Source organism: Lepeophtheirus salmonis, chromosome 4, assembly GCF_016086655.4.
Source record: "Lepeophtheirus salmonis chromosome 4, UVic_Lsal_1.4, whole genome shotgun sequence".
Lineage (NCBI taxonomy): Eukaryota > Metazoa > Arthropoda > Copepoda > Siphonostomatoida > Caligidae > Lepeophtheirus > Lepeophtheirus salmonis.
Genome location: NC_052134.2, coordinates 24,779,473 through 24,796,715, shown reverse-complemented (window position 1 = coordinate 24,796,715; position 17,243 = coordinate 24,779,473). Strand labels below are relative to the sequence as shown.

At 29.4% G+C, this 17,243-nt stretch overlaps 1 long non-coding RNA gene across 1 annotated transcript; it reads left to right on the top strand.

The window, feature by feature from the left end:
* The first annotated feature begins 1,262 nt into the window (after positions 1 to 1,262).
* On the top strand, positions 1,263 to 14,721 carry LOC139905182 (uncharacterized). Its single transcript, XR_011779738.1, has 3 exons — positions 1,263 to 1,462; positions 13,376 to 13,603; positions 13,660 to 14,721. It is a non-coding gene; the product is annotated as an uncharacterized lncRNA (long non-coding RNA).
* Positions 14,722 to 17,243: the final 2,522 nt, after the last annotated feature.

Below are 17,243 nucleotides of genomic sequence, written 5' to 3'. Positions count from 1 at the left end.
AATTCCACTGCCCCATGTGTCTCACTCACGTCTTTTCTAGTGCTCTTTTTTTCATTAAAAACTACTCAACTCTAATATAAAAAAAAGAATGTTTGTGTTGATAGACGTTCTTCTATAGGCCTCTGATTGTTTAGTTCTATAAAGACAGTTGTACTTGTGATTTTGTTAAAGTTAAAATTTACTACAGTTTCTAATCTCGGCTGACCTTATTTTTTATAATTCTTCATGTAGAGACTCTGGAAAAACTTTTAACTTCTCTATAAACACTTTCATGGATTGTTTGAACTCTAAAACAATATATAGGGATTTAAAAGTAAAGGGACTAGATGACCCCGAATCTAAATTAAAAAACGAACTGGTTTTGTTTGAATTTTCAAAACAACAGGAATCCCTAGGAAAGAAAAAGTTGTTGGAATTAGCGTTGTTGAACTTCAAAGCTATAATCCCAAGAAAAATTTCGAATTAGGAACCCTTAAGTGAAAAGAACGGTTATCCTCTCAACTATAGAGGGATATACTGCTTTCTCTCATTATTATGCATTACAAATATTAAAAAAAAAAAATAGTAGTATTATAGAGACTGTTGGTACTTTAAATGGTGATTTTCTTCTTATATGTTATTTTTATTTTCTTTTCTTTTGGTTTTTGTTGTGTGAATGTATTTTCCTTCCGAATGTTGACAGATTTCACTTTGTTGTTTTTTATTTTCATATGTGCATAATGATTAAGTAAGTTTTTTAGAGGGATAATTATAAACTAAAATGTTATTTAATGTTTATTTATGTTATTGTTTTGATAGAACCTTTTTCTTTCATATTTTTTCTTATGCCATTTGTACATATAAAAGGAAAACCTCAATAAATAAAATATTCATAATCGATTATTAATTGTGCCCAACGAAGTATCAAAATGTTTGGAAGGATGTAACTATACTTCTTACACAATTTCGTGTTGTTACTTCCCTTTTTCTTAACCCATGTAAACATATGTATCTTAAAATAAACCCTAGTAGATACATTTGAAAGCTTAGTATTTATGTTTCAATGTAGTAACTACACTCATAGTACATTCATGTAAAAACTTTGCCAAAACATTTTGTAGAGAAATATATATATATATACAATAAGGTAATAAGTTAAGTTTTATGTTATTATTATTTTCGACTTATTACTCGCTGCTTGTAATAACTTTTTCATCTCTCTCATTTTTATAATAGCTATAATAAAATATTATATAGTATACACATGAAAGTCTATATACATATATAAATATACCGTATACATACTTATAGTTATAGAAATGTATAAAATAATAGTTCTAATACGACAAAGAAGAGGAATGAAATAATAATAATATAATATGTATGGAATATAAGTTTGACTAAAAGAGGGACTCACCAATGATGATTTAGAAGAAGAAGAAAATGAGATTGAGAGACTTTGATTGGATGACAAGTCATCAAAGTGAGTTATTTTATATATTGTAAGTATCATTATTATTCCTAAGCTTGGAATATGCTAGATCGTAAATGCTAACAATAACATATTTATATAAAGATGTCAACTCTGTTTATATGACTTTAGGGAGAAAGAGAGTGAGGGGGAAGGAGAAAATATATTTTTTAATTTATTTATTTGATAAAAACTTGGAGAATAAAAATGAGAGGAAAATGAAGAATCCCCGGAACTATTACCACTGATGCATCATTAGAGTTGATATCTTTGTAAGCAAAAAAAGTGCCCTAGGAGAAGGCGGGAGCGAGATATATGCTACTAATGAATTAGACCCTTGTTAATATTAGCTATATTACCTGCCTTCTATATGATTTTTGGAAAAAAAAATGAATTACTGCTATAAAAACAGTATTAGTGGAGGGAAAATAATGTAATTATTTCTTAATTTTACTCCCAGCCCAACAAAGACTTACACTTAAAACTCCTGAGTACACCTTCAATGTTACTTTTCTTCTTTCTTGAACACACCCACTTGTTATTATTTCTTACTTAGATGTGTTTTCTTCAATAATTATATAATAATGACAACAGCTTAGGAAAATATTAAGTCCTGCTCAAAATACCAACTAGAAAAAGCCAATTTCACTTTTTTGGACATATAATTATACCCAGTGGCTAACTACCGTATTCTAGAAATGAAATGTTTGTGTAATGCGAGAAGAGGGTGGGATCCTTGTTAATTAAGATCTTTGTTAACATCAACTGGTTATATGACTGTATTGGGAGAGAATGAATTACTGTTACAACAGGAGAACCTTCAATTAAAGTTAAATTAGTACAGCTTAAAAATTACAGTTGTTATATATTTATTATTATTTTACTAGTGGGAGAAACCGGCATTGTTCAAAGTTAATAATGGTTGACAAACAGATAAAATTATATTCTAATAATATAAATATTTACTTCCTTTTCTTTTCTTATTTAAAAAAAATGTAACTCAAGTTTGTTGCTTTTCTTAGAACAAGTAGCCACACATTTCTAAAATATTAAGTGCCTACACAAAATTACTTATTACTTTATTACTAAAGATTATGCATTTTTTTTTAAATTAGACTTTAGGTTAGCGAGAATTTATTTATCAGAGAGAAACCTTAATACCACAAAGATCTATTAAAGGATATAATACATACATTAAGCTGAGCAGTAAGTTTCAATAAATTACTGTTTTTATAATTGAAAACTAAAAACGGTAGTTGCATGTGCCGTTTTTTATTTATTCATTCAATATCATATTGATTGTACTGATCACATCACCTTCTAATATAAAATCTATAGTTTTTCGTTTATCTTTGTACCTTATTATTAATAATATTAGTGAAATGCCTAACAAAATTTCACCCTTTGTCTGGGTTGAAATCAATAGAGTAATAAATAGTATAATAAAAATAAGGTCATGTCTATCAGTAAGTTGTGTCATGGATATAATAATTATGAAATTTAATGATGAAATAAATTATTTGTAAGACAATAACAATTTTCCAAAAAAATTACATTATATATAAGTACAGAAAAGTAGGCAAGAATAATTGGCCGAATTGTCTTAGCTTCAAATGGTGTGCAAGTTGTTTTTCCAACATCAGTTTCTTCTTGTAAAGACTTTGTTATGTTGAATAGATTCGATCATACTGATGTACAATGTCTTTAAGATAAGTATGAGTCGTTTTAAATATTAAACACATTAGTTTAATTTTCATTTTTATATTTACAAATGACTTACAAAACGAAGAATGATGATTATAAAATATGATAAGAAAAAGTAAGATTTTATATTAATTCATATTTAGTATATTTATTTTTGTGTAAAAATATCTAATTATATTTAGTATATACAGGGTAAGGCAGCAAAACATGAACTCGACTGATGTATTTATAAATACATCAATAATTTTATAGTTTCAATAATCGGCCAAAAAAATAGTGTTATCTAAACATGTAGACAAAGTTTTTGCAAAACTTTTTTCACTCAATATTGGAGTTCACTATCAATCACAGCGTTTACACGTCGTGTTAAGACCATGCAAGAGTTGATCACAAACTCCTCTTATAAGTTGTTCCATACAACCACTATAGAGGACTTTAGTGAGTCCACATTTTGGATGCAAGGTCCTGCTGGTTTCCCTCTCCTAAGGGCTCTATATAGAAAATTCCTGTGGGTTCAAATATGGTGATGAAGGGGCCATATCTCTCTCTACCAGAATTGAGCTACATTGTCCTGGCCCAACTTTTTTCAAGTGACGGACATGTGAGAGGGGGTGCCGCCTGAGTTCACACGTAGTTACCCACCAGATAGTTGGTCTTCACACATGGCAAGACGGTGTATCTAAGCATCTTATAGTAAGCCTCCTGGCCTATTTTCTGTCCAGCCTGGAAAAAGAATGAAGGCATTTTCTTTTTATCAGAGGTCACAATGCCGAGGACCATTGTTTGGGCCGGATATTTGGTGTGGTAAACTCCTTATACCTCTTCTTTTGTTTCCGCAAGACAGCAGTTGTGGAATGGATCAACTGTGAAAATTTTCTTGACCGATATATTTTTTTAAGATTGATCCATTTGCCTAGATCTATGTGAGGATTTTCTTGCAGCTCTAGAACCTCTTGGCTTTCATACCTTCTGTCAGAAGATTATGTGTGGCCCTAGTTAAAGAAAATAATCACAAGTTGCCTTTATAGACCTCCTGACAGTCCTAGCAGCCACACATAAGTAGTTGGGGAGACGATTCATCGACTAAGTGGGATCTTCCTTTATATTCTTCTCCAAACATAACAAGAACTTTGTATCCCTCAACAAATTATGCTGGCAACTTCCTAACATCCTGGAGAGCTCTGGTCCATTTTTTCATCTTGTTCAACTTCAAAATCAGGTTCTCAGAACAATTAACAATGCCCCTAATCTTCATTCATCACAACAGCTCCAGCTTCTAGGAGATCTGAGATGCGCATGCGTTTTTGCTTGTTGTTCGCTCATGATGATGAAATGACTAAATGATCAGATAGTTTTTTTTATGTGAAAACGACGGCAAAACAGAATATAAAAAAATAATCACTAAAACTTTTGATAGTAATGAGAAAATAAACATTAATTAACATTCCGTGTTTTGCTGGCCTACCTTTTATATAATTTATATTTTTGCTAATAATTTGTAATATTTTATATAAATAACTTCTATATTTTAACATTTTTCATTATTAATTTGTCGGATTTTCTGAGTATAACTTCTCTTAAAATTTCTAATTAGTATATTTTTAAAATAGTTAATTGTTTTTTTAATCATGCTTTTTTATTTATTTACCAATACTTTTTAGCTTAATATCAAAATATTATACGCTAATTTATCAATGAAATAGTACTAATGCACTGATACAGGTAAGGGGATAATCATAAGTTTTTTATTTCCCATTGTATAAAATATAATAATAGCGATTTAAGGAAGAAAATTGAAGAGATTTCAATGTTAATGGATCTATAATAAAGAAATATTTAAGTTTTTCCATGAGTTTCACGAAGTATGTCAAGTGTCCTATATTTGAGAATTTAAAATATTTTTTATGTTAACACGCTTATAGTGTGTTTTAAATATATGAAATTCCTATTTATTTCTAGAGTAGAACTATATGATATTATATCTTCAAAAACCATAACATCATAAGCAGCTGATTAAAAAAAAACTTTAATCAAAGGTCTCACTCCAACTCTTTTCTTGCTCTCGATTGTATGGCCAACCGTATACATACATAATTAACGTGGTAACTCTGACAATTTGAAGAATACTTGGAAGAAGAGCAGCTTAGCTGTTTTGACTTATTAGATTAGTTGCAAGCAGATATGAAAGCAAGGTAATAAACATAAACCCTGTTCCATATCTAGCAAGGACATGGATAGGAATTATTCTGTTGTCGATACTCAATTCTACTTTGAGTCTAACAAAGACTAATAACTCTCCAAAAAATATCAAATGTTACTTTTTGTCTTTCATATGGACATGCAGTAGTGATTATATTATACGATAGAGGTTCTTTCCTCAAAAAGTAATGAATACTTTTTCGGTTCTTATTTAACATACATATTTTATAAAACTCTAATAATAATGTTATGAATGGAAAATAATCTATACATAGAGCATACACCTTTTTCTTTCCCTTTTCCCTTGTTGTTGGTCAAAAAAAGAGATATTTTGCAGATCAAATTATTTATGAAATAAAAGAGGGAATTGAATTAAAACAATATTATAATGAATGTCTCAAGGAATTGAAATATTTTTTTTGGTTTATATATTTATTTCATATCATCAGAATAATAATGAAAAAGTAAAGTTCTTTTAATTCCTAAAGACATTTATTATACAATTGTTTAAACTCAATTCCCTCTTTCATTTCATTACTACTAGAGTAGGTTTGCCCAAGACATTAAGAAATCAAAATTAATTATGGACTCTTCTGCTTCATGTAAAACAAAAAATAAAGTCCATAAATTTTTTTAAATAATTATTGTATCATGTTGCTATGTATCTATTTATAATTTTTTAAAGGTTTAGAGGAGAAAAAATATTTATGTTCTGACCGTTTATATATGCCGTTTGATCAAATTTCATATTATTATCAAAAATTATTTATCCAATTATCTCTTTTCTTTCCTTCTCTAAACCTTTTAATCTCTTTAATAAAAAAGTATGCATTGATACATATAACATTTCAGCAAGAATAATTCTTAATCATATTATTGCTTCATATGATTGTCTATGAAATGACGCATTTTGGAACGTTTATAGATTTACTTAAACATTTTTTTCTCTTTAAAATGTATATGTTTACGTATACTAATTGATATATATAATATATATATAATCTTCTCCAAACCACACACATTTAATTTTAGACAAATTGTGTCTTCAAGACCATTTTACCATCCAAAAAATGTACTGAAACTGGAATCCTTGATACTTTGGATGAAGTGTAAGAGATTTCAAGCATGCAATGAGATTTTGTATTTTTATTTAATATAATTAGCGGTGAGCTATCTAAATCCTCATTAAGAGGAAAAAATGATCAAAAAATAATATTTGAGAAGCGTTGCCTTTGACTTAGATCAAAAACAAACAAAGATTATGGTCTCAAGTATTGTAGAACTTAAGTTTCAATAACGATATATTTCAGACTAAATTCAGATTCTATGTAGAAGGACTTCCAACTCAAAGTTAAAAGACTCAAATCTAAATAGTCTTGTTGTTGGAAACTGACAAACATTTTATAATTAAAATTATTTTTAGGGAATATTTATCTTTTCATAATCATTGAATTTCAATTTTGTACTAATGGTAGTACCCAGCATTGTTCAAAGATGTTAGGCGTTGACGAACATACAAACTTTGCTTCCATAACATAAGGTTCGGGAAAAAGTAATTTCGTATATCCTTTTTTATGCCCTTTTTTAACTAAGTATATCTTGTTCATTATTGGTTCTATTAAGTCATACAATTAACTGTTGTAAAGTTGTCAGTGTACGCAACAATTTTTTTGGAAAGTATTGCGCTTGGTTGGTTCAGTCGTGAATTATCTTGAGTCAAGTATAGACGTATCAAGGGAAGAAATTCAAGATATTTTACATTTTTATTATCTGAAATGTCACCAATGTCAAGCGACTGAGATCTTCGTGGAAAGCAACAAAGTGGCCCAGGCCATGTCCAAGCCAGGATTAACAGCAATGTATATGTAGCTGTGTGTTTGGTGGGAATATCAGGGAATAGTATACGAGTGCTATGAGCTACTCCCATATGGACAAATGTTAAATTATGTCCTCTATTATGAGCAACTCGGCTGTTTGAATCTGTCCATTGAACAGAAGTGTCCAGTAAAGGTAAATGAGTCGTGTTTTAACAAGACAACGCCAGGCCACACATATCTATGATGATGCACCATAAGCTCTGACAACTCGGATGGTTCTTATGCATCCAACTACAGTCTATACCTGACACGAAGTGATAACTAACTGTTCCTATCTATGGCCAACAATCGAGGGTACAGATTTGGCCTCAATAAAGGTCTGTGAAAATTGGTTGTCTACGAGAAAGGAATTACCAAGTTGGATTATCGCTGTCAAAAAGTTATCAAACAGAACAGTGCATACTTGGCTTAAATCAAATGATTCTAAAATTTTCTATAAACTATTGATATAAAGCGAAAAATACGATTTGACATTTGCCCCGAACTATTATTTATAATAATAAGATAACTCATCACGAAGCCTAACCCCCTCATTCATTTTTACATTCCGTTTTTTACTTCTCTATAGAAATATACTCTCTTTTTGGGGTTGGAAACGGTCTTAACCCAAACCACGTAGTTCTTGAAAATGAGCAATTTTCTGCAAATTTCCCTTGAAATCAATTTTTCACACGGTTTTTTTCCGACCCCCGTCATTTCTCAGTTCTTAAAGAATAATCAAAATCGGAAATTTTCCCGGTTTCAAATTATTAAACAAAAATTAGAATTTTCCTAAACAGAGCAAAATTATAATTATAGTGAACTTTTCCTATTTCTTCTTGTAACGAAATATTGTAAATATAATAAAAGGAGAATACTTTGGCTTCTCAGTCCCAAAATGCATTAAAAGTCAAATAATTGGAGCTGAGCATATCTTAAGTTTCAAAATATACCTGACTCTATAGAGTTGTAATGTTATTATATTACAACTAATATATCTAGGCTGCTAGGTTGGATTTGAAGTTAAGTTTTTCATAGGAGGAGTAAAATTATATATATACATATATATTCCTCTACGGCTCCCAACGCAATGATAACTTTCTCCCCTTCCTTTACCGTCTTTCTTCTCAATCTTTTTTTATCAAATTTTTGAAGAATTTCCAAAACTTCAAGAGTTAAACCTAGGATGGAATTCGTATACTTGAAAAATTTAGATAAAAACCACCTATTCTGTAGCTCTGATTTGTATCCCTCAAATGGAAAAGTATTTCACGTTTAATAAGATTACACGTAAATTCATCAAGCTTTTTTATTAATTGTCATCAATCCCCCCCTGACTGTCTCAGAATATATACCAACCCTCAGGTTGAGTAAGATATATTTTTTGTCTACAGGTATGTTTAAAAACCATCACTAAGGATTTACTATTCTTCATAGGCTCTCTTTAATTCCACAGATACACCCCCAGGCCATGGGTCCACAGAATGGTTAAACACCACTACTGAGGCTTTTCTAGTCCAACAGAAGAAAAATGACCTAATTTATTAACTATAGATTTAACCTGGTCTACATATACAACAAAATCAGAGTATTTGTTACTTGATCATAAATGTATAGTGTTTTTTTGTTTTGTTTTTTGAGAGAGAGAGAGAGAGTTTTTAATTTGACTTTTTATTAACATTATATTTAACACTATACGTATTTTTCGCTTTATATCAATAGTTTATAGAAAATTTTAGAATCATTTGATTTAAGCCAAGTATGCACTGTTCTGTTTGATAACTTTTTGACAGCGATAATCCAACTTGGTAATTCCTTTCTCGTAGACAACCAATTTTCACAGACCTTTATTGAGGCCAAATCTGTACCCTCGATTGTAATATTATGCATATATTAAATTAATGAACAGGATCAATTTGATTATTCATCAATGTTTTTGTTAAGAGGAACCTTGAGGTTGGAATGGAGAAACACTAACATCTCAGCGGTGTCATTACTGAGCGGACTTGGCCTTTTATTTAACACATATCCTCCTGATGAAAACAGCGCTCTGTCGGAACACTCGTGGCCTGAACAGAAAAGTATTTTAACATCAAATAGAATATAATTTTATGATAATTAATAATACGATCCTTATTGTAATGAGAATAGCTGATGTCAAAGAGTATTTGAAGAGCCAATTTAATCAAATTAATTAGTTTTTTACTTACAAAACTTCTCAAAATTAAATATTAGTTATCCGACGATATTAGATTTTTATCTTTATAAGATGATGAAAATGGGCAGGTAATGAGTAATGACTAATGATGAACAATAGCAAAGTTTGATTAACATCAGAGAGATGATTCACCTAGTTGAATGAAAGTAAAAATATTAGCACTCAAAGTGAAGGGGAAAAAACTCGGAAAAAGAGTGTGAGTCTTCCATGTCTCTTGAATTCCATGATTAGACCTATTCAAAAATATACTTTTTTGAATTTTAATATGTTTCTGCATTTTTTCTTATACTTTAAGATGTGAAAAGGTGGAAAATATTTTTTTGGGGATATAAGTAAGTCCTACACCCTGCTTCATCGGCCTTAAAGTTGTTAACAATGCTTTTTTGATGAGTTTGTGTAGTTTTTGGACAAAAAGTATAAATGAAAAACAAAATTGAATGCAAAAAAAAACAAAAACATTAAACTAAAATATAACCATTTTTGAATAATAATTTTTGTTATTTTATTATATAAGTCTCCAATTTGCCCAGTACAATGAAGGTAAAAGGAAACATGTATGTGCGCGGACCGCAGTACTAAAATTGTATACTCCCATCTATAAATGTTATTTTCTCCTATATTTAGCCCTTTTCTAGGGAAAATATTCGAATATTTTTGAAAGATTACACACTTACTTCAATTTCTTATCTTGAAATAATTTTTTAATACCAATTCAAAAATCACAATGGTATACATTTTTTATGTTTTCTTAGATTTCAATAAATAAAAACGCAAAAATCACAAAAAAGTGGTTATTTTTATTAAAGATATTCTTTTTCAAAAAATCAAGTCATTGGCTATTACCTTCAACGGGTTGAAGGAGATACTCTCTCTGTTTGGTAGTTTTAGTTATTATAGTAGCATAGTCAGATATCATTTTTATTCCTCTCTCTGCTATGTCCAATATTATGTATATAATTTTTTGCTTCGTTTTAGTCTTCATTTCCTGACCATGATGCATCATGGTCTTGAAGCCAATCTGACCCTACATTCAGTTTGGGTAAAAAAAGTTGCAGTTGTCGAGTAATAAGGTTATCTAATTTAATTTTTTCAGTTATAATCTAAAATATAGGTTTGTCTTTTCTAAATCTGTCAGGTTTTTAGTCGAATATAATTTCATTTCTATATTTCTCTTTTGATCATCATCTAAAACATTGTTGAGTAGGCCGAACAGAACCTATTCCTATGTCAAATACCACATGTGATTATGAAGTTTCTTCAGGACGACCTTTGCTATACTATCGTCAATTCTTTTGAGCAATAACATGCCTGGAAAAATTTAAAGTAATTTATAGGATCATCTGCTGCAAATGCTGAAGTCATCCACGTTGCCGTGCAAAAAACAATTAGGAATTCTATCTAGCTTTTTTATTGTAGCTTTATCATATTTCCTTTCCTTAATGAATAAAAAAATCTTTTGGGAATACATATTTATGGGCATCTGTTGATACTTGATTGCTCCTGGTTTCTTCCAGAGAATACCTAGAGGAGAAGTGAAATTATAGTGAGTTCTGCCATTTTTTGATAACTAGCTCATTGATATGTGTTTGATTTCAAAATTTTATCCATCTTCGGTAAACAATTTGCCTTTTTCCTTTCATGTATAATCTTTTAATAGTGAGGATATTTGTATGTTATTTATTCAAGTTGCTGCATTTGTACATATACTGCTTAAACCAAGGATTTTCCAGAGACATAACTTTTCTATTCAACTTGTCTCAAATGGAGCCTACAATAACCTTCAGTATATGTTGTCTAGATGCTAGATAAAATAACTGATGAATAACTGTTTTTATATAAGCTTAGCGGCTCCATAGTGAGTTTCACTATTCCTAGAGGGAGTGTCAAAAACCAGAGCAGTAATATCTAATAGATCTATTCGTGTATGGACTTATCATCTCCTGTTGAGCTGCAAATTACTCGCACTCCTGACAATTTTTCCTTCAGATTGGTCGGATGCATAAAAATCTCTCAACATTTTGATATCCTTGTGTAGTGCAGCACATAAAGGAGGATCTCCAATAAATAATATAAGTAAGCCCTGTTGGATTTTGCACGTGGCAAAAAACAATGGCTTTTAACGTGTTGAAAGATAGTCCTAAATAAATGATCAGTAGTGTTGCATATTACTTCACATTTCATTAATTTTTGGGAGTAAGTAATTTGCAGTGTAAATCACTATTTCCAAGTCCTTTCATTAATTTTAATTCATTAATAAAAACAAACAAGTTGCTAAACTGATTAATTAATAAGTAAATTCAATAAATTATTATCGTAATTTTATGTTTTTAGTAATAGAATTTAAAGAAAATATGTAAAATAGTATAAAAGGTATATCCTTCTGATTTTCAAATTATTGTTACAATAATTATTCTTAAATAAGAAATTGAGGTAAGTTTATAATCTTTCGAAAATATAAATATCTTTTTTTTTTAATGGCTGAATATTAGAGAAAATAACATTGATAGATGTGAGTATTCAATTTTGGTACTGCTGTCTTTGCACCAACAAAATAATATAACCAAAATATAATATAGCTTTTTACTTTCATTGTACTGGGCAATTTTGAGACTTAGATAATAATATATTCAAAAAGTATTATTGAAAAATGATTATATTTTAGTTTCATGTATTTTTTGGCATTCAATTATGTGTTTTATTATGTCTTTTGTCCAAAAGCTACACAAAGTCATCAAAAAAAGGCTTTTTGGAAAAACTTCAGGGTATAGGACATACTTACATCCCTTAAAAAATAATTTTCGAGCTTCTCACATCTTAAAGCATAGGAAAAATACAGAAACATATCAAAATTCAAAAAAGTATATTTTTATAAGGTCTAATGTTACATATAATTAGTCGGAAGTTTATTTGTCATTCAAACAAACACAGACTCTATTAACCCTTCTATTTGGTACAATGTCTTTTGATTCTTTGTCTCTGATTCCTTGCAATAAAAATATAATTTACCTAAAGTTCACTGCAGTTTGAGCTGATATAAGTGATGAAAATCTCAGACATGAGAGTCAGTAGCTCATAGGACTCCATCCACACAGTGGGCTGTGAGTCTGATGAAGTTGTCATCTCTTCTACATGTCACTCGACCACGAAACCCACCCAGTCTCATGTATTGCTTGAACAACTTTCTTTTGATCGACATCATATAAATTTTTCAATAAGTAAGAGTTTTGCAGCATTGCAAATTGTAGCAGTCATCCAAAGAACTACAAAAATCTTTTAAACCCCTATTTCCAACAATTAAGAGAGACTGCACCTCAGCACATATCATTTCGCTGAAAAATTTGTCTAATGAGGTTTTCATTGTACCTGTATACTTCTTTTTACGTGCGAAGTATTTCTGCACGTTTTTCTGTTTTTGACTGTAGAAGATGGGCATTCAATTTGACAGGATTCTGGTAAATGGTATGTTTGTTCATTGATGAGGCGGTGTCACCTTTGTTCATCAGGATTTTCTTTAAAAAATTTGCAACAGACTCTGTATGACTTCATGCCCGATTCTTTGGATACAAGTTTTGTAAAAATAATATCCTAGACAATAGATCGCTTTTTCTTTTTTTGATGATTTTTCAATTTCTACTTTTTCCTAGTACTCTTCGTAAGCATACCTCTCTTCTTCACCAGCGTCGATGTAACGTACTGTAACACAATTATATCAAAAAATATAATTAAAGACGGGTGTATCTACATAAAAAATGGACTAAAAGTTAACAAAATTAAGCACAGTATATAATAAAAAAGCAAAATATTGATATTTATTTAAATGTTGCTTTAATTGGTTGGACGGGGTTGTACTGATAAAGTATAAGTAAACATTATAGTGTTGCATTTAATCCATCTAAACTCGGAATGTTGTGTGAAGTCCATATTCATAAACTATATTTATTTCTCTAGGATTGAACGGGGAGCGAACTTACACATATCGATTTCCAAGGAATAATTCATCCCTGGTACGTTGTCCAAGAGCTACGTCGATTCCACTATTGAAATTACTGTTGTCAGTACCGCCGAAGACAAACTCATCATCTATTAGGGACGACGACATAGCTCCATCAAAGGTTTCAAGTTAAATTTGACAACTAACAACAGGATATTGGCTAACAATAAATCACCCGCCATAAAGTATATCACAATTAATTCCTTATTAGTATTAGTTATTACCGTAATATACCTCGTAGTTTCACTACAACAGGGAACGTATCCTCACAATATGGTGGTTTTAGATCGATATAAAAAAGGAAGAATGCGATAATAAAAAAAAATATAGAAGTGGGTACGCGCTTTAACATTCATATAAGGAACTGTGAGGAACCGGAATCAAAAAATTTACGGTTGTAATGAACAATCAAAAAAAATTTATTTTCGGTAAGAAACCGTCTTTTACCAGTCTTCATAAAAAATAAAAAATGAGGACTACATTTTCTATTTCTTAGATAAAAAATCTACAGATGGCATTATAAATACCCAAGAGAATATGTCTTGTACATACATATTTTTTTTATTATTAATATAGATGATGAATTAATTTGAGTCATGGAACTTAAACTTGAGTTGGGTTAATAGAAACTGTTGGCTCGAAGTAAAAAGACTTGCAACTCAATTTCAAGTAGAAATAAAAGACTTACAACTTAAATTGACTCATAAAAATGACTAGTAAATCTACTTTGGGAAGCCGGAGCCAAAATATGACAAGTAATTAATGATATTCATAATATTGTTTTTCTTTGTCTTGAAAACGAGACCAAAAAAAGGGCAAGACTTTCAAAAATTGGTCTCGATGCCAAAGAATACAATATAATTATCAATATATTACAAAGAAATAAATTACAATAAAATATATACTTGAGTTCTTTCTGGTATTTTATATTTACCAATTACAAAATACATTTTTGAAATCAATATACTTATTTATACAAATAGTTTTCCTTATTCCTCCTCTTATTTTTTATGTATCAATTTGCCCCAACAGGCGTGTACCATATATAGATGTTAAAATTGTTGCAATCATTGTGAGTATAAATAAAAAAGAATAAAAACCTTTGATGGAAGACATATGTGCTTACCGAGATCACTATCAAATCTATATAGTATTACGTTTGAATTTTCAAAATAAAGCGAATAATAAAAGTACTAATATCTTACTGACTACCAACCAATACTTTTTAAATGAATGCTCATGAGGATTTTGACAATTTTCACTTTTAATTTTATAAATACTTTGCAAATTTACTTATTTAAGCAAAAAATGCTGGATAATTTTTTTAACGCTCAAAATCAATAAAAGTATAAAGTTATCTAATCCCTAGGTTCAAGATACATATTAAAGCATGTAACTTTTTTTCAAAAAGTTACGGGATGTGATCGGCCTTTGTTCTGGTCTTGAGACATAACCTTTAGAACTACTTTTCAAAATTTGGTTAGTATATTAGTAAATATAGATTACAAAGCATTCCGGAAATTTAGCATTGTTTTTTTAAACAAGACCTAATCTAAATAATCTAATCTTTTTTTTCCAAAAAAAGAACTCATAGAGTTTAGATATTTGTATTTATTACACGATTTAGTAAATAATTAATTAAATTTATTGTAAAGAATTTGTAGACAATGACTTTAAAATATAAAAATAATTTCTTAACATTTCTTCTATAACACTGGAGAACACAAAATTTCTACCAAGTTGCTTTAATTTAAATATCAACGGAAAGGATGACTGAATCAAAATTTATCTGAAAAAGAGAACCTAACCAAGCTAAGCCTTTTACAAGAGTAGAGTCAACTCCCTCCTGGGTTAGGAATCTATCCATCTATATATATAACAATTAATGTATTGAAGGGTTAAGACTAAGACAGGATCAGTTTACTTTCAGATTTAGATAAAATGCTCTAGATGTAAAATATAAAGTAAAGATATGTTCATTACGTACTACACAATATGAAATTTTAGCCATATAACTAAAATATGTAATAATTTAAAACTTAGATGTTAGGATTTCAATATTGAAGAGATCCGTTCACGATGAGAAGATAATTTTAAAATTTCAAATATAATTTGTAATTATTATATATGAATTTGTACAAAGCGTGGTATAATCATTGTCTGATTGTGATATTTATTTTAATTATTATTGTTCATTACGATGTATGACGTCATTATCGTTACCTTGAAATTGCAAACATTACCAATATAATGTTGTATATTTGCTACTACACCCTCATAAAAATAGGATCACTCAAAAAATACAAAATCGAACCATAATTTTTTTAAATAAAACATGCAGTATTTTCTGTAATATGACCTATGATATTTTTTATGACTATAAATATAAGAGTCAAAGGAAAAATGTCGTTTTTCACCATTTTTCAGCCTATAAATGGAAAAATGTCGACTTTAGCACAAGATACAGAATCAATAAATTTTTTTATAATTATAGAAAACCATATCATTTTTATTCGAAGTTCTTCAATTTGGCGATTGTCTGAATGATGAAAAGTGACTCTGAATGAAAATAGTCACGAATTACTATAATCTCAGATATTTCTTAAACTTGACGTGCTTGATAAAAACAGATCAGTTTTTGATTTTGCGCTAAAAGATAGATTATATTCTTAGCTTCATTTCATTGGTAGAAATTTTGACTCTAAAATTGTTCCCTTCTGTAATTAAAAGGTAAAGATATTATAACTTTCGTTTATGTTATTGATAATTAACGTTACTAGGATGAAGATTTGTTTCAAGGAGTAGCCTAGAGTGGAAGAGTCTTATGTGATCCTAATAGATGGATACTATTAGTAGTTTTTTTGCTATGAGTATACGATTTCATTATTATTTCTTTAATTTTCTCATTACAAAATTCCCTGGACATTATTATAATCACTGTTCACAAACATTTTTTGTTAACAAAATGAGTATTCCAATCAGAAAATGTCTATCGATTACACTTTAGCAAAATAAAACTTACTTTTTTAAGCTGAGATTTTAAGCATAGTTCATTTAGGTATATTTGTATAATCCCTAGTAATATCTTCGAGCTAGTTTTATTTAATAATCATTCAGTTATATATAATACAATAAATTATGTAATTAAGTAAACAATATATGTTCTTATTATATTATATTAAAAAAAAAAGGGAATATTTTTTTTTTGCAAGATATGTGCAGGGTTTTGATATATTTGGATTAATACACTATCAACAATTTTAGGAAAAAATAAAGTCTTGAATCCTTAGGAAAATTCTTAAGACTGGATTAGACCAAGGAAATGAGAACCGACATAACACTATTTAGGTAGTTACAATATGATTAATAGCTATTAAATGTTAATCTATGCATATTTTATACTGTGTAGGGACCTAAGAATTGTGGTAGCTTTGAATTACAATTTTATCCTTGTTATTTTTAATTATGGTCTATTACGCAACCAAACGACAGGTTTAAACAAAAATAAACGAGTTTTGTTTTTATCTCATCTCTCTAAGTGTAAAAGTATCGTAGCATCAACAAAAAAGACAACACGTTTGCAATCTCCTCTACACTGGTATCAGTACTGCAAGGGCTACAACATCAAGAAGTCCATTAAGGATAAGAATTATGTTGAACTTTATTAAAAATTAAGAATAAACAAAACTTCTGCACCAACAATATGGCTGAATTCTGCCCTGAAACTTTCTCCCTACACCATTAAAAAATTAGGAATCTCCTCTCTTGTGGATTTTTTGCGCCTAAATAATAATCCCAAGAGGAAAAACTTAAGTTAATTTTTGT